Genomic DNA, 26358 nt, shown 5'->3' with positions numbered 1-26358 from the left:
CATACATGTCACATGACACAACCTGGGTGTCCTGTAAAGAGCACATTCAGGACTTTTCAGAGATACCAAATGTTTGGAGGTTTCACCATGAAAACAACTTCTCCTTGGTCTTTAAAAATGTCTGACATTAATTTAGTGATCAAATGTAGCATTCGTATGGAAATATGATAGTATATTGTAATTATAATTTAAATTGGACTACTTTTCAAATTGTATTTCATACAACAACATCTCAGGAAAATGTTAAGGGGTTTCAAATAAAAAAATATTTTCTGTTACAGAACAGGGCATTGATTTCATACATGTCCACTGTACACTCTAAAAAATGCTGGGTTAAAAACAACCCAATTTGGGTTATTTGGCAACCCAGCGCTGGGTAAATATTGGACAGAACACATGCTGGGTTATTTTGACCCAGCAGGCTGGGTTTTTATACATTAACCCATCTGCTGGGTTGTTTTTAATCAGTGCTGGGTCAAACAACCCCCATGCTACAGGTTATTAATTTTAGATAATAATAATAAAAAAACGAATAAAAAAATATTAATAACAATAATAACACTACTGTTTATTGATTCAATTAAAGTGTTTATTCCAGGAAATTAATATAATCAAAAATACATTCATGTTAAAAAAAACAGACATCTGCAACATAAACGGAGGCCCACAAAAATCATTTGTGCTAAAATGTTGGTATGTTAAAATATTATAAAATGGTAAGATTCTCAAAATTCAAAACTCTTCACTTCTAAACTGTAAAATAGCCTACAGCTTAAGATTCTATTCACAAAGAATACAATAAAAAACATGTAAGTACATACATTGTAATTCACTTAAATAAGCAATCATTTAGTCCTGTGTAGCAAAATAAAAACATGAAACTCTATACCTATAAACTGTAAAATAGCCTAGCTAAAAATTATCTTCACAAAATGATAAAAAAAAAAACCGGAGTCAACTTTTCCAGAGTTTCCCCATTCACCAAAAAACTGTCCAGCCATTCCAAGCTCCAAGACAAAGGGGAAGGGTTTTGCTTCTCTCTGCCTTTCCAGGTAAAGCACCATGTTGGTTCCAGACTAAATGAGGGAAAGACAATATCAGACACAGATAATTATTTAAAAGTGTGTCTTAGGTTTTCATAAGAGCAGTCTTAAATTAGTTAAATACCATCTTAAATTAACTTAAAGAATTAGTTCACCCCAAAATATAAATTCCCTAATCATTTACTCACCCCAGAGCCATCCAGGATATCCATGTCTTTCTTTCTTCAGTCGAAAAGAAATTAAGTTTTTTTAAGGAAAACATTTCAGTATGTTTCTACACAGAATAGACTTAAATGGCAACCAACTATCCCAATGTTCAAAGAAGGTTCAAATGTCAGTCTCAATGCAGCTTCAGAGTCTCTACACAATCCCAGTTGAGAAATAAGGGTATTATCTAGCGAAACCATCGGTCATTTAAAAACAAAAAAAACATTTATATACTATTAAACCACAAATGGCTGATGGTTTCGCTAGATAAGACCCTTATTTCTCGACTGGGATTGTGTAGAGACTCTGAAGCTGCATTGAGATGGACATTTGAACCTTCTTTGAACGCTTGGATAGTTGGTTGTCATTAAAGTCCATTCTGTGTAGAATAATCCTGAAATGTTTTCCTCAAAAAACTTAATTCCTCTTCCACTGAAGAAAGAAAGACATGGATATCTTGGAAGACATTGGGGTGAGTAAATTATTAGGAAATTTTCATTTTGGGGTGAACTAATCCTTTAAAGAGTTGTGAGAAAATGAAATGCATGTTAGATTCAAGCAGCAATAAAACGATTTATCGTGCAGCCCTACAAACAGGTGTAAAGAAATGAGCCTGCTCTTTTTGTCCCCTGTTGTTTTACTTACCAGTTGTACATCAATGAATGAGGTTCTTGTCTCTTGAATAGTTGGCCGAAAGGTTTTGTGGCCAATCTTGTACACAGGCGGGGGAAGAATGACAGGCAGGATTGTAAGTGCTAGTATGCCTTTGGAATCTAAGAATAGAAAAATGGCAAATTAGAACTTGTTCGTTCATCAGCTTTTAAATTAAGCAAAGTGCATTTCTAACTAAGGTCAACTTAGAATGAGTGAAATTAGCTTAAATATATAACAGTTAAATATGTACTCTGGTAATCTGAAAACATTTAGTGTTATTAAAGGTATAGTTCACCTTAAAATGCAAATTTACTCACACTCATGTAAAATTTACTCGCCTCATTTACTCACCCTCACGTTGTTCCAAACTTTTTGTGAAGTTTCTTTCTTCTGCTGAACACAAAAAGATTTTTTAAAGAATGTCAGTAACAAGATAGTTGACGGTAACCAATGACTTCCATAATAGGAAAAAAGTACTATAAAAGTCAATGGCTATTGTTAACTGTTTTGTTACCAACATTTTTTCTTTTGTGTTCAGGAGAAGAAAATCATTCAGGTTTGTAATACCATGAGGGTGAGTAAATGACGACAGAATTTTCCTTTTCAGGTGAACTATCCCTTAAAGCAGTGCTTCTCAAACCCGTCCTGGGGACCCCATACCACTGCACATTTTGTATCTCTCCCTCATTTAACACACCTGATTCAGCTCATTAGTACAGACTGCAAAATTTAAATTGGGTGAGACATCCTAAATTATGGGGGTCCCAGGACATTTGAGAACCACTGCCTTAAACCAAGAAAGGGGCAAACAAGCACGGCTATCTATGAAATTACACTGACAACGACTAGGCACAGAAGTGGTACCCTATGCCAGCCCTACAATATAACTGATTTAAATTGTCTTGTCATGTGCTTGTACTTGGACAAGTAAATTGGCCATTCATGTTTTTGAGCTTATTGTGAATGGTGTAGCAAACTTTGTTAAAGAGATAGTTCGCCCAAAAATGATATTTAACCCATGATTTACTCACCCTCAAGCCGTTCGAGATGCATATGTCAATCATTTTTCAGACGAACACATTTTCAGTTATTTTAGAAAATGTCTTAGATCTTTCAGTGGTTATAATGTGAAGCAATGGGGTCCACCTCCTTCAAGTCCCAAAATGTGCATGCATCCTTCACAAAAGTAATCCGTAGGACGTAGCGTAGAAAGCGTCGTGACGTAGAACGAACGTGACAGCGCAGCGAGAGAGCAGAGCAAAACAAAACTCTACGTTCGTTCTACGTCACGACGCTTTCTACGCTACGTCATACGCCAGCATCCATCTCCATAAACGCGCGTCGAACGCTACCGGAAGCCAGTTATTTTCGTTTATAAAGTTTTAAATATGTATATTTTTACGACAAAACCGCACGGATTACCCTCAGAAGGCCTTCGTTTATCCCCCTGGAGCCGGATGGATTACTTTTGTGAAGGATGCATGCACATTTTGGGACTTGAAGGAGGTGGACCCCATTGCTTGACATTATAACTACTGAAAGATCAAAGACATTTTCTAAAATAACTGAAAATGTGTTCGTCTGAAAAAAGATTGACATATGCATCTCAAACGGCTTGAGGGTGAGTAAATCATGGGTTAAATATCATTTTTGGGCGAACTATCCCTTTAAGGGTTAGGGTTGGCACTGGATGCAACTGTGAAAAAAAGATTACATACAAAGAAAGAGAATTTGAAATGCAAAATTGTTCATCACATATTTACCAGCAATTTTTCAATGAGGCACTCAAGACTCCAGTTGAGGAGATTTGTTGAACAAAAATGTCCATTGCTGTAAAAGAAAAGAAGGAAACATCTGATTAGTAATATCTTTACAAATTTAGCATGTCTTATACAATGTTTTTAAAATTAATTTTTATGCTGGCTCCAGTTAATTAAAAAAAAATATATATAAATAATTTTAATGAATCATTACTTAATTAAAAAAATAAAATAAATAAATAGACTAAATTTTTAACAGCTTAATTAACTATTGTTAATTCACAAGACTGTAAACAGAAGAAATGTTAATTTTGTGGATATTTTGTGGACTCTTTTTTTCAGAGCCGGTTTAAGACCAAATTGTACTTCAGTAACTACTTTGATTATCTTTACATAGTTTCTGAACGTAACTGAAGCAACACTGAACTGACTTCAAATGAACAATGACAGTTTTTGATAAGAATTGTACTGAGCTGGACGATGACACTGTTTTCTGCAGAAATGCTTAGCCAAATTGAACTAAGGCGCACACACCCAAACACAGAGAACATACTGCAGCATAATTCAATATTTTATGTAAAGCTACCTTTCGAAAATGACTAACACACACAGTTAAATAATAGGCAACGTTAGACTTACAGCTTCTTTAGCATATCCAGCCACTAGCCAGTGACGTTACACTGCATCCATCCGCCGAGTCAAGTAACCCGCAACATTTCTGGAGATAAAACAGACACCAACAACTGTACTTAGACATTGTGACCGTGTTTTAAGTGGAATAATTGATTACAGACCGTGTAAAAATAATGAATGTTATGTGTAACGTAACGTTAACGTTAGCATACGTTAACGGTCGCTAGTTCGACAGACGTCGACGTCGTCAATAATTCATAGTTCATTTCAACATAACTTCTTGTTGACTTTCTGACTTCTTTGACTAACGTTACTTAACATTAGGAAAGTTGTAATAAAACAGGGTTGCTCACCTTTACGCTCGCTCCTGCTTGAACCTCTCGTCCTCCTGTTGACGTAGTGATTTGAACAGTGTGGACAAAAGCGCGCGACTCGCGAGGAGGCGCTGGGTCAAAATTTCCAAAACAAACCCAAATGCTGGGTCATTGTCAGCTGATTACGGAGAAAATAACCCAGCAACATAGTCAAAATGCTCAACCCAGCATTTGGGTTTAAAAAATAACCCAGCATTTTTTAGAGTGTAGAGGACACCAGGCAGGGGAGCAAACACATGTATGGTCAAAAAAGAGAGAGGTAATCGAAGCCCTCGTCCCGCTGCAAATATCCAGATACTACATTGCCACCATCCCCAACCCACCCCTATAGGCACATAGAGTCAAATGAAATTTAGAAAAACTATCTTGCACTTCTTCTTCTTGCTTTACTGCTACTTATGAAAACAATTTCACCTGATGATTTGAATAGCTCTTTTTGTAAAGAATTAATAATTCTAGGATGATTGGGGTAATTGTGTAGGGTAGGCCTAGTGCATCTGCATAGAAACTAATAAACAAAATACAAGCATATATAAATACAATAAAACACAAATACACGAGAAATAAAGCAGTGCTTTATGTTTTTCAGGTAAATTAACTGTATTAAGTATTAATACAGTTTATCTTTTGACAAAACGTGATTTTTCTCTTTCTCTTTTGTTGTTTGATTAACTTTGGTGACACAAACAGCTGCAGGTATATTGGGTGCTGTCCCTTTAAGACGAATGCACGTATCTAATACCGGTAATGACACGCATCCGTTTTATTTTGACTGCGTTTACGGGAAACTCGTTGAGACGGACTGGCTTATTTTTTCGTGCACATGTCTGTTCAAACACAAATAGATAAGAAAGAAAAGGGAATTCGGTGTTCACGAACTTCACGTGCTGTCTGCAACTGCATGGCTCTGTGAGCCGACAGACCATCTACATTTGGATGTTAAACATAATATATAGCCTGATACAGCAAAGACAATGTCGGCAGTATTGACGGCAAAATAGGCTACAGAATATTTCGTTCTGTAGGCCTATTGACAGGGGCAATATTTGAAAATCGATAATTAGGCCTATTTTTTAAATTACAATTATATATGCATTTGTCAAAACCGAGAGACTTTCAAGCATCAAAATGTAATTTATTAATATGTATTTGCGCCTTCTATTTTGTCTGAAAACTTCCAACACTCTTGCGTGTCGCGTGAAAAATAGGCGTCGGTTGCGGTTCTATTTCTAGCACGCGGTTTCGGCGCGGCTCGAGAAGTGTGTGTGTCACGCAGGCATTGTGCTCTAACACAAGCTCTAACCAGTTAACATGAGAGCCGACATAAAAACGGACACTCCACGCCACGCAGAGAGAAATGTGATGCAGTGGCAGATCCAGAGTGAGACAGAAACACTAGTGGTTCACGCTTGCGCACATACTGCTGGTTTGGCGCGCAGTGTTCTGATTCGCTTATTTCCTATTTACTTGTTGGTGGACGCAATCCAGAATTACTGTTGCTTAAATTATAATCAGACCCTCTCAAACAACCCCCCACCCCCCTCTTAAAAAAAAACTCTTCGGATCTGCACGATTCACACAAGTCACCCAAACTGACGTGAAAAAAGCGGGAGGCGCCGAAAAGCGCGCTGTTTGCACCCCTGACCAGGACTTAAATCATGTTTATCAGGCATTTTGTGAGACACAACAAGAGAATATGGAAATAAATTATACATCAATATTCCTATGAAATATTAGATATTATTATTAAAATGTTGCCAATTATTACTCCAATTATTACACTTCTTTTTTCATTAAATGTTGCTCTAAGAACACATTAAGGTGCAAATTAGATACAGTGTATAGATACATTGCATTGAATGGGAATATTAATTTATGGACATTTTACCCACATATTGCATAAAATAAAATGGTGTATCAATTCATTCCGTTATTTTTTTCATAACATAGTTGAGAATAATATTTAAACAAATTTGGGTTGAAAAAATCCTGAAACCCCCAAATTTATTGGTGATTGAAAAAAAAATCCCATTGTTTTTGCCTATACATATAATTTCATGTCATTTTATTTTTTAAACAACTTAGTCCTGGCGTCCACTACAGAGGACATAGCATAACATATGAATAAAATATTATTTTTCAAAAATGTTTTTTTACCATTTGTTTATTGTGCTCTTAACAGTGTGATGACATGGAAAAAAACTAAATTCAAAAATCTTTTTTTTTCTGGGTCCCAGGAGGATATATGTGCGCAGGCGTGTAGACTTTCTTTACAAATTGACCTAAACAAATGACTTGTCTGGCCTTAAAAATTTATAATAAAGAATTATTTATCGCTTCCGAGTAGCCATGTGAACCGGAACTATTTTGACAACATTTTATCTGTACAAAGGTAAAGGGAAGGAGAAGGGGGCCTTCACAGGGGAGAGACTAGTTGACACTTCAGGACTGCGTTGTCGCCGTATCCAGGCGCAGGTCCTTCATCAGATCGGGATACGGTCTGGATCCGGCAGACTGCAGTAAACCTTGGGATAAACAGAGAGCCTAATATTAGGGTAGATGTCATTCTTCTTATGATGTAACGAGTACATCAGGATATATGGGGAGTGTTCCTGGTTCCAGCTGACCTAATCTATGCAGCCTAACATTGAATTATTGAAGTTTATAATGTGTTATGTGTATGCTAGGTCAAAGAGATGGGTTTTTTAGTCTAGATTTGAACTGACAGAGTGTGTCTGCTTCCTGGACAATATTAGGAAGACTGTTCCAGAATTTTGGTGCTAAATAGCAAAAGGATCTACCTCCAGCAGTTGATTTTGCTATTCTAGGTATTATTAACTGGCCAGAATTTTGAGACTGCAATAGACGTGGAGGACTATAATGCGTTAAGAGCTCGCTGAAGTACTGGGGAGCTGAACCATTTAGTGCTTTGTAGTCAGCAATTTTTTTTTAAAAATGTATACAGTGTTTAATAGGGAGCCAATGTAGTGTTGATAGAACCGGGCTAATATGGTCATACTTCCTGGTTCTGGTAAGAACTCTAGCTGCTGCGTTTTGGACCAGCTGTAGTTTATTTATTAAGCGTGCAGGGCAACCACTAGGGCTGGGTAAAAATATATAGATTTTTCGATTTTAATCGATTCTCATTTTTACGAACCAATATCGATTCTTAAATCCCTTAGGCTATCTATTAGGCTAGTCATCCTGTTTTCAGTTGATGAGTGAATGGAACATTGTAGCGCGCATCCCATCCAATAAATCACAATAATCTTTGTGCTTTGTTACTATTGATATGAAACAAAGTCACAGAATTCCGTCCATTTTCTTACGAAATTCAAAAACATAAATACCGTTTTGGTGCTGTGACATGAGATTGCTCTGGCACAGCTCAGCTCGAGAAGCAGCAGCGCAGAGCGCACATGAGAAGATCATGTGTGCTTCCGCCTTAATAATACCAGTTACAGCTCGAAATAAACATGAATGACTATCTGAAAGTGTGTTAAAAGATAGAGTACAACTTATCGAAATCCATATTGTGTCACATGGAATCACTCAATCAGTGTTTCAAGCGTGTAAAGACGTCAGTAAAATAGCTTGTAAACAATTTCATGTAACGTCACATTTACCTCAGAAAAAACATATCCAGGGACCATAATCGCGTTAGTCAGCTAGAAAAATTAACTCTAGAGAGGAGCATTTTGCTAAATATATGCACCATATTACATAATTAGGGCCCAAGCCCTGAAAGGGCGAAGGCCCTATTGTTTTCGTAAGGATTATTATTTATTTTTTTTATAATTTTTTTTTTTTGCCTTTTTGCCACTTTTGGGGCCCTTAACATGCTCAAAAACTCTTGAAACTTTGCACACAGGTCAGAACCCGCGGCCATCAGGGCCGGACTGAAGCTGGTACCCGGGCGTGGCAGGGGGGCTCGACAGCGCCCCCTGGAATGGGGTCCGAAATCTTGGTCCATATATCAAACATGCTTGCATGTAATAATATGAAACTCAGTACACATATAGATCTCATCGGGCCGCACAACTTTCATGCTCTAAGTTTTACAAAAGCCCAACAGGAAGTCGGTTATTATACGTTGTTTGGAAAACGCATACAATGGAATGTGAAATATTCCTCCTAGGGAATTCATCCGATCGCCGCCAAACTCGGTGTGAATGAAGTCAAGACATTGAGGATGAATTCTTGCGAACAGATTTTTGATATCTCGAACGGTTTGGCCGTGGCGAGGAAACGAATTTATGGCGAATAATGGGACACAGGAAGTGTGTTATAACTTCTGCATACATTATCTGATCTTGCTGAAACTTCAGCAGTGTATTCGTTGTAAGAGGCCGATCACATGGATGTGACCTTTGTGAGTCAAAGTTATAGCGCCACCAACTGGCAACAGGAAGTGTGTCACTTTCAAAATGCTTTGAAATCACTTTCTTATTTTTACCCGATTTGCTTAAAACTTTGTGTATAATGTAGACACACGGCAGATGTAGACCTGTGAAAGGATTATTGATATCTTAGATACTGTTGCCGTAATATTCTTTTCGGATGCTTTTGATTTGTCTATTCCATTTAATCTTTGTTTTTCAAGGTTTCAGGGGCTTTTGGGGCCCTTAACGTGCTCAAAAACTCTTGAAACTTTCCACACAGGTCAGAACCCACGGTCATCAGAGCCGGGCTGAAGCTGGTACCTGGGCGTGGCAGGGGGGCTCAACAGCGCCCCCTTGGACACGGTCTGAAAACTTGGTCCATATATCAAACACGCTTGCATGAATTAATATGAAACTCGGTACACATATAGATCTCATCGGGCCGAACAACTTCCGCACTCTAAGTTATTAGCTCCGCCCAACAGGAAGTCGGCTATTATGGGTTGTTTGAAAAACGCATGCTGTGGAATTTAATGTACTCATCCTAGAGAATTCATCCAATCGCCTCCAACCTGGTCAGCATGAAGTCAAGACATTGAGGATGATAAATTCCGGAAGGATTTTTGATATCTCGAACGGTTTGGCCGTGGCGAGGAAACAATGGCGAGAAAAGAGAAACACGAAGTAATATAACTTCTGCATACGTTAACTGATCTTGATGAAACTTCAGCAGTGTGTTCGTGGTAAGAGGCCGATCAGATGGATGTAACTATATTGAGTCAAAGTTATAGCGCCACCAACTGGCATATATATATATATATATATATATATATATATATATATATATATAATATAGCTGCGAGCAGCGATCTAGGGCCCAAGCCGGTGACACCGCCACCCCGGTGGCTTTAGTGTAACTAAAGGCACCAGGGTGGCGGTGCCACCGGCTTGGGCCCACAATCGCTGCTCGCAGCTATATTTATTATTATTTTTAATGTTCTTCAATATTTAATGCATGTTTGAATAGATATGGCTAGTTTTTATGACAGCCACCATTTAAATGTTTTTTTAAATGACAGTCACATTTAAACTTTATTATTATAAAATAAATAAGTGTAATTTAAGTGTTTGTATACAAATCAGTCGATTTTTACCTTCAATATTATAGTAGGCTAATGAAGCCTAGTAGGCTACAACTGACTCCCATAGTTTACAGCATTAGTTAAGAGATTTGTTTTCCTTGAGAAAATTTGCCATGTATTTTACCTTATATGCAAAATAATCAGTACTGAATTGAATCAAATCGAAATCGAATCGCAAGCTTGTGAATCGAATCGAATTTTGAAATTTGTGTCAATACCCAGCCCTAGCAACCACCCATAAGAGCATTACAGTAATCTAGCCATGATGTCATGAACGCATGAACTAATTGTTCCAGATTTGTCATTGAGAGCATATGACGTAATTTAGATATATTTTTAAGATGGAAGAATGCGATTTTACAGATACTAGAAACGTGACTTTCAAATGAAAGATTGGTATCAAAGAGCACACCCAGTTTCCTAACAACGACGAAGGTTTGACAGAGCAGCCATCAAGTGTTAGACAGTATTCTAATGCTCTACTGGGTGGTTGCCCTGCATGCTTAATAAACAAACTACAGCTGGTCCAAAACGCAGCAGCTCGAGTTCTTACCAGAACCAGGAAGTATGACCATATTAGCCCGGTTCTGTCAAAACTGCACTGGCTCCCTATTAAACATCGCATCAATTTTAAAATATTGCTGATCACTTACAAAGCACTAAATGGTTTAGCTCCGCAGTACTTGAGCGAGCTCTTAACGCATTATAGTCCTTCACGTCTATTGCGATCTCAAAATTCCAGCCAGTTGATAATACCTAGAATATCAAAATCGACTGCTGGCGGTAGATCCTTCTCCTATTTAGCACCAAAACTTTGGAACAGCCTTCCTACTATTGTCCGGGAAGCAGACACACTCTGTCAGTTCAAAGCTAGACTAAAAACACATCTCTTTGACCTAGCTTTCACATAATACATTATAGACTTCTATAATTCAATGTTAGGCTGCATAGATTAGGTCAGCTGGAGCCGGGAACACTTCCCATAAATCCTGATGTACTCGTTACATCATAAGAAGAATGGCATCTACGCTAATTTTAGTGTCTTTGTTTATCCCGAGGTTTTCCTGCAGCCTGCCGGATCCAGGCCGTATCCAGATCTGATGAAGGACCTTCGCCTGGACCCGATGACAACGCAGTGCTGAAGTGCCAACTAGTCTCTCCCTATGGAGGATCCCTTTACCACTCTACAGATAAAGCGTTGTCGGGAAACTCAATTCGCGTATCTACCCCGAATTGATAAAATAAAATAAAATTCTGTATCAAAAATTATAAGGAAACACCAGTACTTTGTTTAGGCTTGGTCTGTAGGGAATTACAAACCTGCGTACATATATTCAAACGCACATAACTATAGAACCAATTCTTAATGCACATGTGAACGTCATCAGCGTTTCTCACAGGTTCGCGTTTAAAGTCTATGTAGAGAGAATGGTGTCGTCTTAGCGGCCCCTAATTTAATAACAAATGATTTTTGCGACGGAAGCGAATCAATCATAACCTTAGCTGGAAAATAACTTTATTAAAGAACCGCTATAAAGCCAAAACAATCTCTGTTACCATAAATTATACGTTTATCTCTGTAAAGCTGCTTTGAAACAATCTACATTGTTAAAAGCGCTATATAAATGAAGATGACTTGACTTGACTATTTTAGGTTATTACGTGAGGACGTTTTTTGTCCAATAATTAGTATCTCTGTTTTTTTCAGAGTTAAGTAGTAGGAAATTACTAGTCATCAGCTATGCATTTTGTTAATTTTGTCAATTGGTAAGTTTCGGCAGGGTGTGAAGAAATATAGAGCTGAGTATCACCAGCATAACAGTGAAAACCAATGCCATGCTTCCTAATGATATCTCCCAAGGGTAGCATGTACAGAGTGAACAGCAATGGTCCTAGTACTGAGCCTTGTGGTACGCCATACTGAACTTTTGATCGATAAGACTTCTCTTCATTTACTGCTACAAACTGATAACGGTCAGATAAGTATGATTTAAACCATGCTAATGCAATTCCACTAATGCCAACATCATTTTCGAGTCTATTTAAAAGAATATTGTGGTCGATAGTATCAAATGCAGCACTAAGATCGAGTAACGCTAATGGAGAGATACAACCACGATGGGAAGATAAGAGCAAATAATTTGTGACTCTAATGAGAGCTATCTCAGTACTATGGTATGGTCTAAATCCTGACTGGAAATCCTTGCAGATACCATTTCTTAAAAATGAACATAGTTGTGAGGATACTGCCTTTTCTAGTATCTTTGACAGAAAAGGTAGATTCGAGATTGGCCTGTAATTGACTAATTCTGAAGGATCAAGTTGCGTTTTTTTTAACGAGAGTTTTAATCATAGCCAGCATAAAAGTTTTTGGTACGTATCCTAATTAATGATATTAAGAAGAGGATATATGACCTCTGGAAACACCTCTTTTAATAGCTTAGTCGGTATAGGGTCTAACATACATGCTGTCAATATGCAATTTTTCCTCAAGGAGACTACAATGCACTGTCTGATGCGATACTGTAGTAGACTGTTGCATAGTTATAATTTTCTCCCTGATATTATCAATCTTGTAAGTAAAGAAGTTCATGAAGTCATTACTGCTGTGCTGCTTGGAAACGTCTGGGGTTGAAGCTTTATTTTTCGTTAATTTAGCCACTGTTTCAAATAAAAACCTAGGGTTTTGTTTATTTTCTTCTAATAGGGTTGAAAAATAAGCAGATCTAGCTGTTTTTATGGCCTCTCTGTATGCAATCGTGCTCTCTTTCCATGAAATGCGAAATACCTCTAGTTTTGTTTTCTTCCAGTTGCATTGCATTTTTCTGGCTGCTCTCTTAAGGGTCAGAGTGTGCTCGCTGTACCACGGTGTTGGGCTATTTTCTTTAATCTTCTTTAAGCGCAACGGAGCAACTGTGTCTAAAGTGCTGGAAAAGAGAGAGTCAAAAGTTTCTGTCGCAATATTGAGTTGTTCTAAGCTTTCTGGGATTCTGAGGAGATGAAACTAATCAGGAATGTTATTAATAAAGCAATCTTTAGTAGCAGAAGTGATAGGTCTAACTTATTTGTAACATGGAGTCGGCTTTGAAGTAGAGCCCGACCGATAAAGGATTTTTAAGGCCGATACCGATACAAATATTTGGTGATTTAAAAATCCGATATTCCGATATATCGGCCGATATATATATATATATTTTTTTTTTAAAATCTAGAAACGCATAACAAAACATGAACAGATTTTCCCTAACATTAGTTATTTGTAGTTATTTAAGAGTCCTCAACTTTATTGTCACAACAGAACAGAATATTTTAAAAGTTCTGATAAATATAATGTATTATTATATTATTATATTATATTATATTATTATATTAAAAATACAAACTTAAGATATGAAACTTAAAGTCCTTTGAACAAAAAAAATCAACTATTATTATTAATATTGACAGTAATAATTAAAAAAAAATCAATGATGATGATATTATTATTATAATCATCATTTGTATTATTATTAAACAAGACAAAGGTCACTCCTAATTCTATCCATCTATTCCATCAAGCTACAACAAACCATTTTCAATCATCATTTGCTGCCTGCCTTCTAAAATGTACTACTAGTGATGCACTAAATACATTATGTGACTCGTTAAAGGACAATTCCGGTGAAAAATGAACCTAGGGGTAATTAACACATGGTCACTGAGTCGATCGTTCCCTGGGATGCGGTTTGATGAAAATCGAATGTAAAGAGTTTTGTGAGGCTATTTTGACCCTTGTTAGTGGTATTAACTAGTGATTTACTTTTACTTACTCTGTGCCCCATATACTAGCGTTATAAGCTAATCTGTTTTTAGAGATAAAACTCTTTACATTCGATTTTCATGAAACCGCATCCCCCAGGGAACGATCGACTCGGGAACCATGTGTCGGTTCCCATACCTAGGTTCATTTTTCACCGGAGTTGTCCTTTAATGCTGCGGCTAAACAAAGCCAGCAACGCACAAAGCTAACTTTTGTGCACAGGCTATGTTTGATACTTTTTCTCTATGTCTAAATGTTCACTCCTCGCGTGCCTAACTTACGTTTTACAATGCAGGGACTGGAACTACAGATATGCTAGTTATAAATACAGTAATCATTACTTATTTAGGCAGAATAAGTTCGTTGTGATTTCCAAGCTCATTGATGTTAGCAGTCTTCCTTGTAGAGTGCCCTCTGGTGGACAAACTATGCAGCTCCAACACTCATAACATGGTTGCAGGGTGTTTCTGCCGCTTTTATTTATTTTTTTAAATATTCATTTATCGGCCATTATAAATGCCGATACCGATAGTTTGGAAAATGCCTAATATCGGCCGATAATATCGGCCCGCCGATATATCGGTCGGGCTCTACTTTGAAGGCTTGGCTAAATGAAGTATACACAAGAATAGATAATGATCTGAGATGTCATCACTGCTGCAGAATTTCAACGGCATCAACATTGATTCCATGTGATAATATTAGATCTAGAGTATGATTACGACAATGACTATCTATCTTTCTTTAACTAATCCATCTTTTTATTCTTTCTAACTAATCTCTTTCTTTCTTACTAATCTATCTTTCTTTCTTCCTAACTAATCTATCTTTCTTTCCTTCTAACTAATCTATCTTTCTTTCCTTCTAATTAATCTTTCTTTCTTTCTAACTAATCTATCTTTCTTTCTTTCTAACTAATCTATCTTTATTTCTAACTAATCCATCTTTCTTTCTAACTAATCCATCTTTCTTTCTTTCTTTCTTTCTTTTTCTTTTTTCAAACTAATCTTTCTTTATTTCAAACTAATCTTTATTTCTTTTTTCAAACTAATCTTTGTCTTTCTAATCTTTCTTTCTTTCTAACTAATCCATCTTTCTTTCTAACTAATCTTTCTTTCTTTCTTTCTTTCTTTCTTTCTTTCTTTCTTTCTTTCTTTCTTTCTTTCTTTCTAACTATTCTCTTTCTTACTATTCTTTCTTTTTTCCTAACATTTTTCTTTCTTTTTTACTTTTTCTTTTTTCTTTTTCTTTCTTTTTTCAAACTAATTTTTCTTTATTTCAAACGAATCTTTCTTTATTTCTTTATTTTTTTCAAACTAATCTTTCTGTCTTTCTAATCTATCTTTCTTTCTTTCTAACTAATCCATCCTTTCTAACTAATCCATCTTTCTATCTATCTTTCTTTCTTTCTAACTACTCTTTCCTTTTCACTTTTCTTCCTTTCTAACTATTCTTTATTTTTTACTTTTCTTTCTTTAACTTTTCTTTCTTTTTACTTTTCTTTCTAACTATTTTTTACATTTCTTTTTAACTTTTCTTTCTTTCTAACTAATCTTTCTCTTTCTTTTTTCAAACTAATCTTTCTTTCTAACTAATCTTTCTTTTTTCAAACTAATCTTTCTTTCTAACTAATCTTTCTTTCAAAATAATCTTTCATTCTTTCTAACTAATCTTTCGTTCATTCTTTCTTTCTTTCTAACGAATCTTTCTTTCATTCTTTCTTTCTTTCTAACTAATCTTTGTTTTTTCAAACTAATCTTTCTTTCTAACTAATCTTTCTTTCTTTCTAACCAATCTATCTTTCTCTTTCAAACTATTTCTTTCTTTCTAACTAATATTTCTTTCTTTTTTCTTTCTTTCTTTTTTCTAACTAATCTTTCTTTCTAACAATCTATCTTTCTCTCTTTCAAACTAATATTTCTTTCTTTCTAACTAATATTTCTTTTTTTCTTTCTTTCCTTTTTCTAACTAATCTTTCTTTCTTTTTTCAAACTAGTCTTTATTTCTTTTTTCAAACTAATCTTTCTTTCTAACTAATCTTTCTTTCTTTCTAATATTTTTTTCTTTCTAACCTTTCTTTCTTTCAAACTAATATTTCTTTCTTTCTTACTAATATTTTTCTTTTTTCTAACTTATCTTTTTTTCTTTTTTCAAACTAACTAATCTTTCTTTCTACTAATCTTTCTTTCTTTCTTTCTTCAAACTGATCTTTCTTTCTTCAAACTAATCTATCTTTCTAACTAATCTTTCTTTCTTTTTAATATATCTTTTTAACTAATCTTTTTCTTTCTAACCAATCTTTCTTTCTTTCTTTCTTTCTTTCTTTCTTTCTTTCTTTCTCTCTCTTTCAAACTAATTTCTTTCTGACTAATATTTTTCTTTTTTCTTTCTTTTTTCTAACTAATCTTTCTTTTTTCAAACTAGTCTTTCTTTCTTTCTTTCTTTCTTTCTTCTAACTAATATTTTTCTTCAAACTAATCTTTCTTTCTAACTAATCTTTGGGCCTGTCCCAATACCTCCCCTTACCCTAGATTTCTGCCCTAACCCTTGTTTTTGCGCGTTCTCGTGTAGGGGTAGGGTGTCCCAATACTCTAAAGAGCAAGGGGGAGTGCTATTCTCCCCTTAAAATCAACCCTCAAAACATAGTGCGGTCCGATGCAGACTTAAAATGAAGTGGAAGATGAAATTACCCAGGATACCTTGCAGACTCAGCAAGCCGGTAATTTTTTTAAACAAGATGGCGGACACCGCTGGAAAGGAACAATTAAATTGTAATTATATCTTCGCAAATAAGCATGTTAAAATTTCTAAATATGTTGGAATATGTTAGTTTAATGCACATCCAATGGACTGTTAAGTTTTGAACACTAATGTTAGAAAATATTTCATGAAGCTATCTATCTGACGATGTTCATGATACATGCCGAGTGCTTCGAGAGAGTGCCCATCAAATATACATCTTATCTGGGTAGTTAATCTAATTTTATTTTAGATTTTGGCTTCCAAGGATTATAAAAAGAAGATGTGAGGTAAAACTATTTAAAAAAACTAGCCGCGTTCGTCTAGTGCTTCATCTTTTTCTTCACAGCGCGCTGTCACTTCTCCCTAACGTTAAACCCAAACAGCACTAAACACAATCAGTGATTGCTGTAAAATGCAGTGTCAGCTGATTCTAAATTGCGGGACGTGTTTGATTGTAAAAAGAGCTATAATAAGCACAATAATCCGCGCAGAGACGTTGATCCTGTTCCCATGGCGGTGCGCATTCGGAAACGGACTGCAACTAACGTTAGACAAGCAAACTATACTTTGGGTTTCATGTGCGCGTCTAAACGATCAAATACAGACAAAAATATGGCTAAATGACCGGTTTGGAGATTCACTTTAACACAGTTTATGTCTTAAATGGGAGTTAGTTGTGGAATAGTTGGGAGAAATTGTGTATTAGATCTGCATTCGGTCTTAACCCTCTGATGTCTGAGATGTTTTCTGGGCCCTGGAGGTGTTCTGACATACTCTTGACATTTCTGGTTATTTCTGTTATTTGTGACATTTTCATGGCTAAAGTCTAATTACACTGTATTCAGCACAAACTCTGCTACAATAATATATCAACAGCATGTATGTAAAAGTTTGTAGTTTTGAGATAATGACATTTATGCGTGGTTTGTGAAAATACAAAAAAAAATTCTCACTGAAATAAGGTCATGAAACCCATACTGATTATTTCTTCACAAGACTTTTGAAAATTGTATGGCATAGCCTAGAATATTTGCTCTAAAATATGTGAAAATCACCCTGACTGCTCATTCAGAGAAGACAATATATTGATTTAAAATTTTTACGACGTGTTTTGTGTGAGACAGCTCTATGCGGGAGCTCATTAATATGTAAGCTTTTCTCACCTGAGAAAGACAAAGACACTCCCCTAACGGCCCTATTAGGAGCTATCAGGCCCCTGTCTAATGGCTTTTAGATTGTTTGGATTTATTTACACAACATAATCCAAATAGACACAACAAATGGCAAAAAAGCACTTATTGAAAGAAAGAGACCTTTGTGCCATTCCTAAAAACATTGTACATACCTTTCATTTCCAAGATTTTCACTTTACCGTGTTCACGTACAGAGACTCATGTGAATGTTGAAGTCGGCAGGACTCAGTGGCATCTGGGCCCTGAAAAAAAAGTGAACATACTGATATCAAGAGAAAGGCCTGCACGATTTTGGAAATAAATATTAGATTTTTCTGGTTATAGTTGCTTTTTAAAATTCACAAAACACACACACACACACACACACACACACACACACACACACACACACACACACACACACACACAAATGTTTCCAACAATATATAATATAATGAACAACACCAGGTTTGTTGTGCCTTGTAGGCATAGGCTATGTGCAGTGCTGGGTAAAATAATAATAACAATAGATAGCAGTATAAATCTTCCAAAATATTTCAGTAACAACCAAGCTAGAAAAAAATATATTGATTATCATGTTACTTCAAATGTTTCCATTCGTTATGATGATATGAAATGAGATAATAGTAAAAACATGAAGCCGTTTGGTGTGTTTTGCTTTTCAAATTTTCAAATGATACATTCAAACGCGTTCGCGCTGCAAAATCTGATACATTCAAACGCGATCGCGCTCAAATATAAAACATTATGGTTACCATACATATCTACGTTTGACCAGATATCCACAAACACAGTAACAGTAAACACGGGTCTAAATATTATAATATTCACCATATATCTAGCAACAGTTCAACTGCAATGTGACATTTATGCAACAATAACAAACTAATATGTAAGAATTTCTTACCTTAAATCTTTCTTGTCTTCAAATTGCGTTCTTCTTCTTCTGAGGTAGCCTAAATCCAATGTAAGCTCAGGCGCGCCTTTCAAACTCGACGAAAAGTGAAGTGAAGTGTTTTGGTGTTTTGTTGTTGAGGTAACGAGCGCGTTCGCATTCCATGTGGAGATTTGCATGTGAATATCTTTTGTGCGAGTGGGCGTGGCCAAATTAACTGTAATGAGCAAGCGATTGAGAAGCTGGACATCTTGTTGGTTTTATACAAATTACTTAAACAGAAAATATTTGTTTTCGTTTTGAACCCGATCATTTAAAAGTACACACTTAAATGTTTATAAAGGTGTATGTCTCATAAATGTGTGACAAGTATTCACTGAGTTTTGTTTCAGTTTATAGACGTGCTCAAGAAAAAAAAGTTCACAGCGACGGAGAGGCAGAACGCACACCCTGTTTATTTTCTTTATTTTACAAAAGCACAATGTTTTGATTTGATTGTAAGTGGACACAAAAGTTCTACAAAAGTAGAAATATCACAGATTCTTTTTTTATATTTCTTTTTTCTGTATGACCATAAATGACGGAGAAATTTAAGTTTATAGTGCTACAATGTGGAGAAAATCCAGCAAAACGCGCCCACACGTTTGCCGACCTCAGAGGGTTAAAGTGGCAGCGTCTAATAAACCTGCTAATGATTACACCTTAATGTGAATAAAACAACTAAAGGCAAAGAGAAAATTACTCCCAGCTCTTGAATGAATAACTTTAGCTTTAATGAGCATTAACCTATCTATAATAAACTATGCTGTGTTATTTTACATTTGATTACTTTATTAGATTTCTAGCATATTATTATGGATACTTATATCCTGATCATAACTGGGATAGTTATTAGAGATGCACCGATTACAATTTTCTGGGCCGATTCCGATTTCCAGATTTTGTCTTTTCATTAAGTTTGACCTGCCGATACCGATTTTAGCCGATTCCGATTTCATTTTTTCTAACCACTTTACAGCACACACAAATATTTATTTTATATAATTTCTGTAATAGAACATTTTACAATTTGCATAGTTCACACACATCTAAAGTGCAGTGTTGTGGAAGAACCATTTCCTTTTCACATTCAATATCCAATAATTTTATATGTATTTAGCAAACGAAACGTCTGTATGAAAACAGGGAATGGCAATAAAATAATATATAAATAAAAAATAAAATAAATATAGCCTTGCAGTATAAAGATATTTCTCAAAGCACACACACAGGCCTATTGCAATCACTTCAAACTGAATAATAAAACAAGTTTAAATGGGTACATTTTCTATAAAAATATTAGTCTTTGTTTTCTTTTCTGACATAGCCTACTCCAGTTCTTGTTAAAACACGCAAATTCTGTGCATTTTGGGCACTTTTTTTTGTGAAACCCTATTTAGGCTATTTTCAACCAAAAGTGTGATTTCCCTTTAATTGAGCGCGAGCAGTGCAGCAAATAGACTAGGCGCCGAAACACGCGCTTCACTGCTCGCGACGCTCCTGCTTGACGCTCGCGCTGCTCCTGCTCCCATTGTGAATGCACTCATATTGATTAACATATGCACGCCGAAAAAAAATTCGCGCTTGCGGTCTGAACGGACGTAATTCACGAGGTTTTCTATATGTGCTCCGTGTGCACGTGTGATGCTGATGTTGCGCAATGTTAATCATGCGGCGCCCGAGTGCATTTGACCGGCATAAAATCGGCATTTGTCAGACTGACCGGCCGGTCGCCGGTTACGGCCGATCACGTGAAAATCGGCCAATTCCGGTCACCAGCCGATCAATCGGTGCATCTCTAATAGTTATATATAATTTGCATATAGTGGTGTCCCATTTCATAGGGAAAGATCTTCAACTCCACTTCCCCTCGTTGAGGGGACTTTACTTTCGAGGGCACTCAAAACCAAGTGGAAGTTTTAAGGGGGGTGAAATGGGACAGGGCCTTTATTTCTTTATTTCTAACTAATCTTTCTTTCTAACCAATCTATCTTTCTCTCTTTCTTTCTAACTAATCTTTCTTTCTTCCTAACTAATCTTTCTTTCTTTCTAACCAATCTATCTTTCTCTCTTTCAAACTAATATTTCTTTCTTTTTTCTTTCTTTTTTCTAACTAATCTTTCTTTTTTCAAATTAGTCTTTCTTTTTTCTAACTAACTAATCTCTTTCTTTATTTTTTCAAACTAATCTTTCTTTCTAACTAATCTTTCTTTCTAATATATCTTTCTAACTAATCTTTCTTTATTTTTTCTTTCTTACTAACTAATCTTTCTTTCTAACCAATCTTTCTTTCTTTCTTTCTCTTTCAAATTAATATTTCTTTCTAACTAATATTTTTCTTTTTTCTTTCTTTTTTCTAACTAACTAATCTTTCTTTCTTTTTTCTAACTAACTAATCTTTCTTTCTTTTTTCAAACTAATCTTTCTTTCTAACTAATCTTTCTTTCTACTATATCTTTCTTTCTAACAATCTATATTTCTTTCTTTCTGACTATTCTTTCTTTTTTAACTAATATTTCTTTCTTTCTAACTAATCTTTCTTTTTTAACTATTACTTCCTTTCTTTCTAACTAATCTTTCTTTTTTATTTCTTTCTAACTAATCTTTCTTTCATTCTTTCTTTTTTCAAACTAATCTTTCTTTCTTTCTAACTAATCTTTCTTTCTTTTTTGCAAGCTAATCTTTCTTCCTAACTAATCTTTCTTTTTTCCAACTAATCTTTCTTTCTAACCAATCTATCTTTCTCTCTTTCAAACTAATATTTCTTTCTTTTTTCTTTCTTTGTTCTAACTAATCTTTCTTTCTTTTTTCAAATTAGTCTTTCTTTCTTTTTTCTAACTAATCTATTTCTATATTTTTTCAAACTAATCTTTCTTTCTAACTAATCTTTCTTTCTAATATATCTTTCTAACTAATCTTTCTTTATTTTTTTCTTTCTTACTAACTAATCTTTCTTTCTAACCAATCTTTCTTTCTAACCAATCTTTCTTTCTCTTTCAAATTAATATTTCTTTCTAGCTAATATTTTTCTTTTTTCTTTCTTTTTTTCTAACTAATCTTTCTTTTTCAAACTAGTCTTTCTTTCTTTCTTCTAACTAACTAATCTTTCTTTCTTTCTTTTTTCTAACTAACTAATCTTTCTTTCTTTCTTTTTTCAAACTAATCTTTCTTTCTAACTAATCTTTCTTTCTAATATATCTTTCTTTCTAACTAATCTTTCTTTCTAACCAATCTATATTTCTTTCTAACTATTCTTTCTTTTTTAACTAATATTTCTTTCTTTCTAACTAATCTTTCTTTTTTAACTATTTCTTTCTTTCTTTCTAACTAATCTTTCTTTTTTCTTTCTTTCTAACCAATCTTTCTTTCTAACCAATCTTTCTTTCTCTTTCAAATTAATATTTCTTTCTAACTAATATTTTTCTTTTTTCTTTCTTTTTTTCTAACTAATCTTTCTTTTTTCAAACTAGTCTTTCTTCTTTCTTTCTTTTTTCTAACTAACTAATCTTTCTTTCTTTTTTCTAACTAACTAATCTTTCTTTCTTTCTTTTTTCAAACTAATCTTTCTTTCTAACTAATCTTTCTTTCTAATATATCTTTCTTTCTAACTAATCTTTCTTTCTAACCAATCTATATTTCTTTCTAACTATTCTTTCTTTTTTAACTAATATTTCTTTCTTTCTAACTAATCTTTCTTTTTTTAACTATTTCTTTCTTTCTTTCTAACTAATCTTTCTTTTTTCTTTCTTTCTAACTAATCTTTCTTTCATTCTTTATTTTTTCAAACTAATCTTTCTTTCTAACTAATCTTTCTTTTTTCTTTTTAACTAATCTTTCTTTCTAACTAATCTTTCTTTCTTTTTTGCAAACTAATCTTTCTTTCTAACTAATCTTTCTTTCTTTCTTTTTTCAAACTAATATTTATTTCTAACTAATCTTTCTTTCTTTCTAACTAATCTTTCTTTTTTTCTTTCTAACTAATCTTTCTTTCTAACCAATCTTTTTCTTTTTTCTTTTTTCTAACTAATCTTTTTTCTAACTAGTCTTTCTTTCTTTTTTTCTAACTAGTCTTTCTTTATTTTTTCAAACTAATCTTTCATTCTAACTAATCTTTCTTTATTTTTTCAAACTAATCTTTCTTTCTAACTAATCTTTATTTATTTCTAACTAATCTTTCTTTCTTTTTTCTTTCTTTCTTTTTTCTAACTAACTAGTCTTTCTTTCTTTATTTTTTTCAAACTAATCTTTCTTTCTAACTAATCTTTATTTCTTTCTTACTAATCTTTCTTTCTTTTTTCTTACTAATCTTTCTTTTTTCTTACTAATCTTTCTTTTTTCAAACTAGTCTTTCTTTCTGTCTTTTTTCTAACTAATCTTTCTTTTTTCAAACTAATATTTCTTTCTAACTAATCTCTTTCTTTCTTTCTAACTAATCTTTCTTTCTTTTTTGTCTTTCTAACTAATCTTACTTTCTAACCAATCTTTCTTTTTCTTTCTCTCTTTCAAACTAATATTTCTTTCTTTCTAACTAATCTTTCTTTCTTTTTTCTGTCTTTCTAACTAATCTTACTTTCTTTCTAACCAATCTTTCTTTTTCTTTCTCTCTTTCAAACTAATATTTCTTTCTTTCTAACTAACTAGTCTTTCTTTTTTCAAACTAATCTTTCTTTCTAACTAATCTTTATTTCTTTCTAACTAATCTTTCTTTCTTTTTTCTTTCTTTATAACTAATCTTTCTTTCTAACAATCTTTCTTTCTCTTTCAAACTAATATTTATTTATTTCTAATTAATATTTCTTTCTTTTTTTCTTTCTTTTTTCTAACTAACTAATCTTTCTTTCTTTTTTCAAACTAGTCTTTCTTTCTTTCTTTTTTCTAACTAACTAATCTTTCTTTTTTCAAACTAATCTTTCTTTCTAATATATCTTTCTTTCTTTCTAGCTAATATTTCTTTCTTTCTAACCAATCTATCTTTCTTTCTTTTTTCAAACTAATCTTTCTTTCTAACTAATCTTTTTCTAAATAATCTTACTTTCTTTAACTATTTCTTTCTTTCTAACTAATCTTTCTTTTTTCAAACTGATCTTTCTTTCTAACTAACTAATATTTTTCTTTTTTCTTTTTAACTAATCTTTCTTTTTCTAACCAATTTATCTTTCTTTCTTTCTAATTAATCTTTCTTTCTAACTATTCTTTCTTTAACTAATATTTCTAACTAATCTTTCTTTTTTACAAACTAATCTTTCTTTCTAACTAATCTTTCTTTTTTCAAACTAATCTTTCTTTCTAATATATCTTTCTTTCTAACTAATTTCTTTCTTTCTAACCAATCTATCTTTCTAACTAATCTTTTTCTAAATAATCTTACTTTCTTTAACTATTTCTTTCTTTCTAACTAATCTTTCTTTTTTCAAACTGATCTTTCTTTCTAACTAACTAATATTTTTCTTTTTTCTTTTTAACTAATCTTTCTTTTTCTAACCAATTTATCTTTCTTTCTTTCTAATTAATCTTTCTTTCTAACTATTCTTTCTTTAACTAATATTTCTAACTAATCTTTCTTTTTTACAAACTAATCTTTCTTTCTAACTAATCTTTCTTTTTCAAACTAATCTTTCTTTCTAACTAATCTTTCTTTCTTTTTCATTCTTTTTCAAACTAATCTTTCTTTCTAACTAACTAATCTTTCTTTCTTTTTTCAATCTAATCTATCTTTCTAACTAATATTTCTTTCTTTTTTCAAACTATTTCTTTCTAACTAATCTTTCTTTCATTCTTTTTTTGCAAACTAATCTTTCTTTCTAACTAATCTTTCTTTCTTTCTTTTTTCAAACTAATATTTCTTTCTAACTAATCTTTCTTTCTTTCTAACTAATCTTTCTTTTTTTCTTTCTAACTAATCTTTCTTTCTAACCAATCTTTTTCTTTTTTCTAACTAATCTTTTTTCTAACTAGTCTTTCTTTCTTTCTTTCTTTCTAACTAATCTTTCTTTCTTTTTTGCAAACTAATCTTTCTTTCTAACTAATCTTTCTTTCTTTCTTTTTTCAAACTAATATTTATTTCTAACTAATCTTTCTTTCTTTCTAACTAATCTTTCTTTTTTTCTTTCTAACTAATCTTTCTTTCTAACCAATCTTTTTCTTTTTTCTTTTTTCTAACTAATCTTTTTTCTAACTAGTCTTTCTTTCTTTTTTTCTAACTAGTCTTTCTTTATTTTTTCAAACTAATCTTTCATTCTAACTAATCTTTCTTTATTTTTTCAAACTAATCTTTCTTTCTAACTAATCTTTATTTATTTCTAACTAATCTTTCTTTCTTTTTTCTTTCTTTCTTTTTTCTAACTAACTAGTCTTTCTTTATTTATTTTTTCAAACTAATCTTTCTTTCTAACTAATCTTTATTTCTTTCTTACTAATCTTTCTTTCTTTTTTCTTTCTTTTTTCTTACTAATCTTTCTTTTTTCAAACTAGTCTTTCTTTCTGTCTTTTTTCTAACTAATCTTTCTTTTTTCAAACTAATATTTCTTTCTAACTAATCTCTTTCTTTCTTTCTAACTAATCTTTCTTTCTTTTTTGTCTTTCTAACTAATCTTACTTTCTAACCAATCTTTCTTTTTCTTTCTCTCTTTCAAACTAATATTTCTTTCTTTCTAACTAATCTTTCTTTCTTTTTTCTGTCTTTCTAACTAATCTTACTTTCTTTCTAACCAATCTTTCTTTTTCTTTCTCTCTTTCAAACTAATATTTCTTTCTTTCTAACTAACTAGTCTTTCTTTTTTCAAACTAATCTTTCTTTCTAACTAATCTTTATTTCTTTCTAACTAATCTTTCTTTCTTTTTTCTTTCTTTATAACTAATCTTTCTTTCTAACAATCTTTCTTTCTCTTTCAAACTAATATTTATTTATTTCTAATTAATATTTCTTTCTTTTTTTCTTTCTTTTTTCTAACTAACTAATCTTTCTTTCTTTTTTCAAACTAGTCTTTCTTTCTTTCTTTTTTCTAACTAACTAATCTTTCTTTTTTCAAACTAATCTTTCTTTCTAATATATCTTTCTTTCTTTCTAGCTAATATTTCTTTCTTTCTAACCAATCTATCTTTCTTTCTTTTTTCAAACTAATCTTTCTTTCTAACTAATCTTTTTCTAAATAATCTTACTTTCTTTAACTATTTCTTTCTTTCTAACTAATCTTTCTTTTTTCAAACTGATCTTTCTTTCTAACTAACTAATATTTTTCTTTTTTCTTTTTAACTAATCTTTCTTTTTCTAACCAATTTATCTTTCTTTCTTTCTAATTAATCTTTCTTTCTAACTATTCTTTCTTTAACTAATATTTCTAACTAATCTTTCTTTTTTACAAACTAATCTTTCTTTCTAACTAATCTTTCTTTTTTCAAACTAATCTTTCTTTCTAATATATCTTTCTTTCTAACTAATTTCTTTCTTTCTAACCAATCTATCTTTCTAACTAATCTTTTTCTAAATAATCTTACT

At 33.0% G+C, this 26358-nt stretch overlaps 1 protein-coding gene and 1 long non-coding RNA gene across 3 annotated transcripts in view; one reads left to right on the top strand and one right to left on the bottom strand.

Moving 5' to 3' along the window:
* The window catches only part of cratb (carnitine O-acetyltransferase b), a 94704-nt gene that overhangs the window by 55738 nt on the left and 12608 nt on the right, over positions 1-26358 (top strand). The gene's annotated exons all lie outside the window — the stretch shown is intronic.
* On the bottom strand, positions 1702-6126 carry LOC308697782. Its single transcript, XR_014030997.1, has 3 exons — positions 4304-6126; positions 3668-3734; positions 1702-2023 (listed from the first exon to the last, which is right to left on the bottom strand). It is a non-coding gene; the product is annotated as an uncharacterized lncRNA (long non-coding RNA).

Source organism: Scardinius erythrophthalmus (assembly GCF_964197995.2).
Source record: "Scardinius erythrophthalmus genome assembly, chromosome: 10".
Classification (NCBI taxonomy): Eukaryota; Metazoa; Chordata; class Actinopteri; order Cypriniformes; family Leuciscidae; genus Scardinius; species Scardinius erythrophthalmus.
The sequence above is the reverse complement of the archived record's forward strand: the minus strand, read 5'-3'. Positions and strand labels throughout refer to the sequence as shown.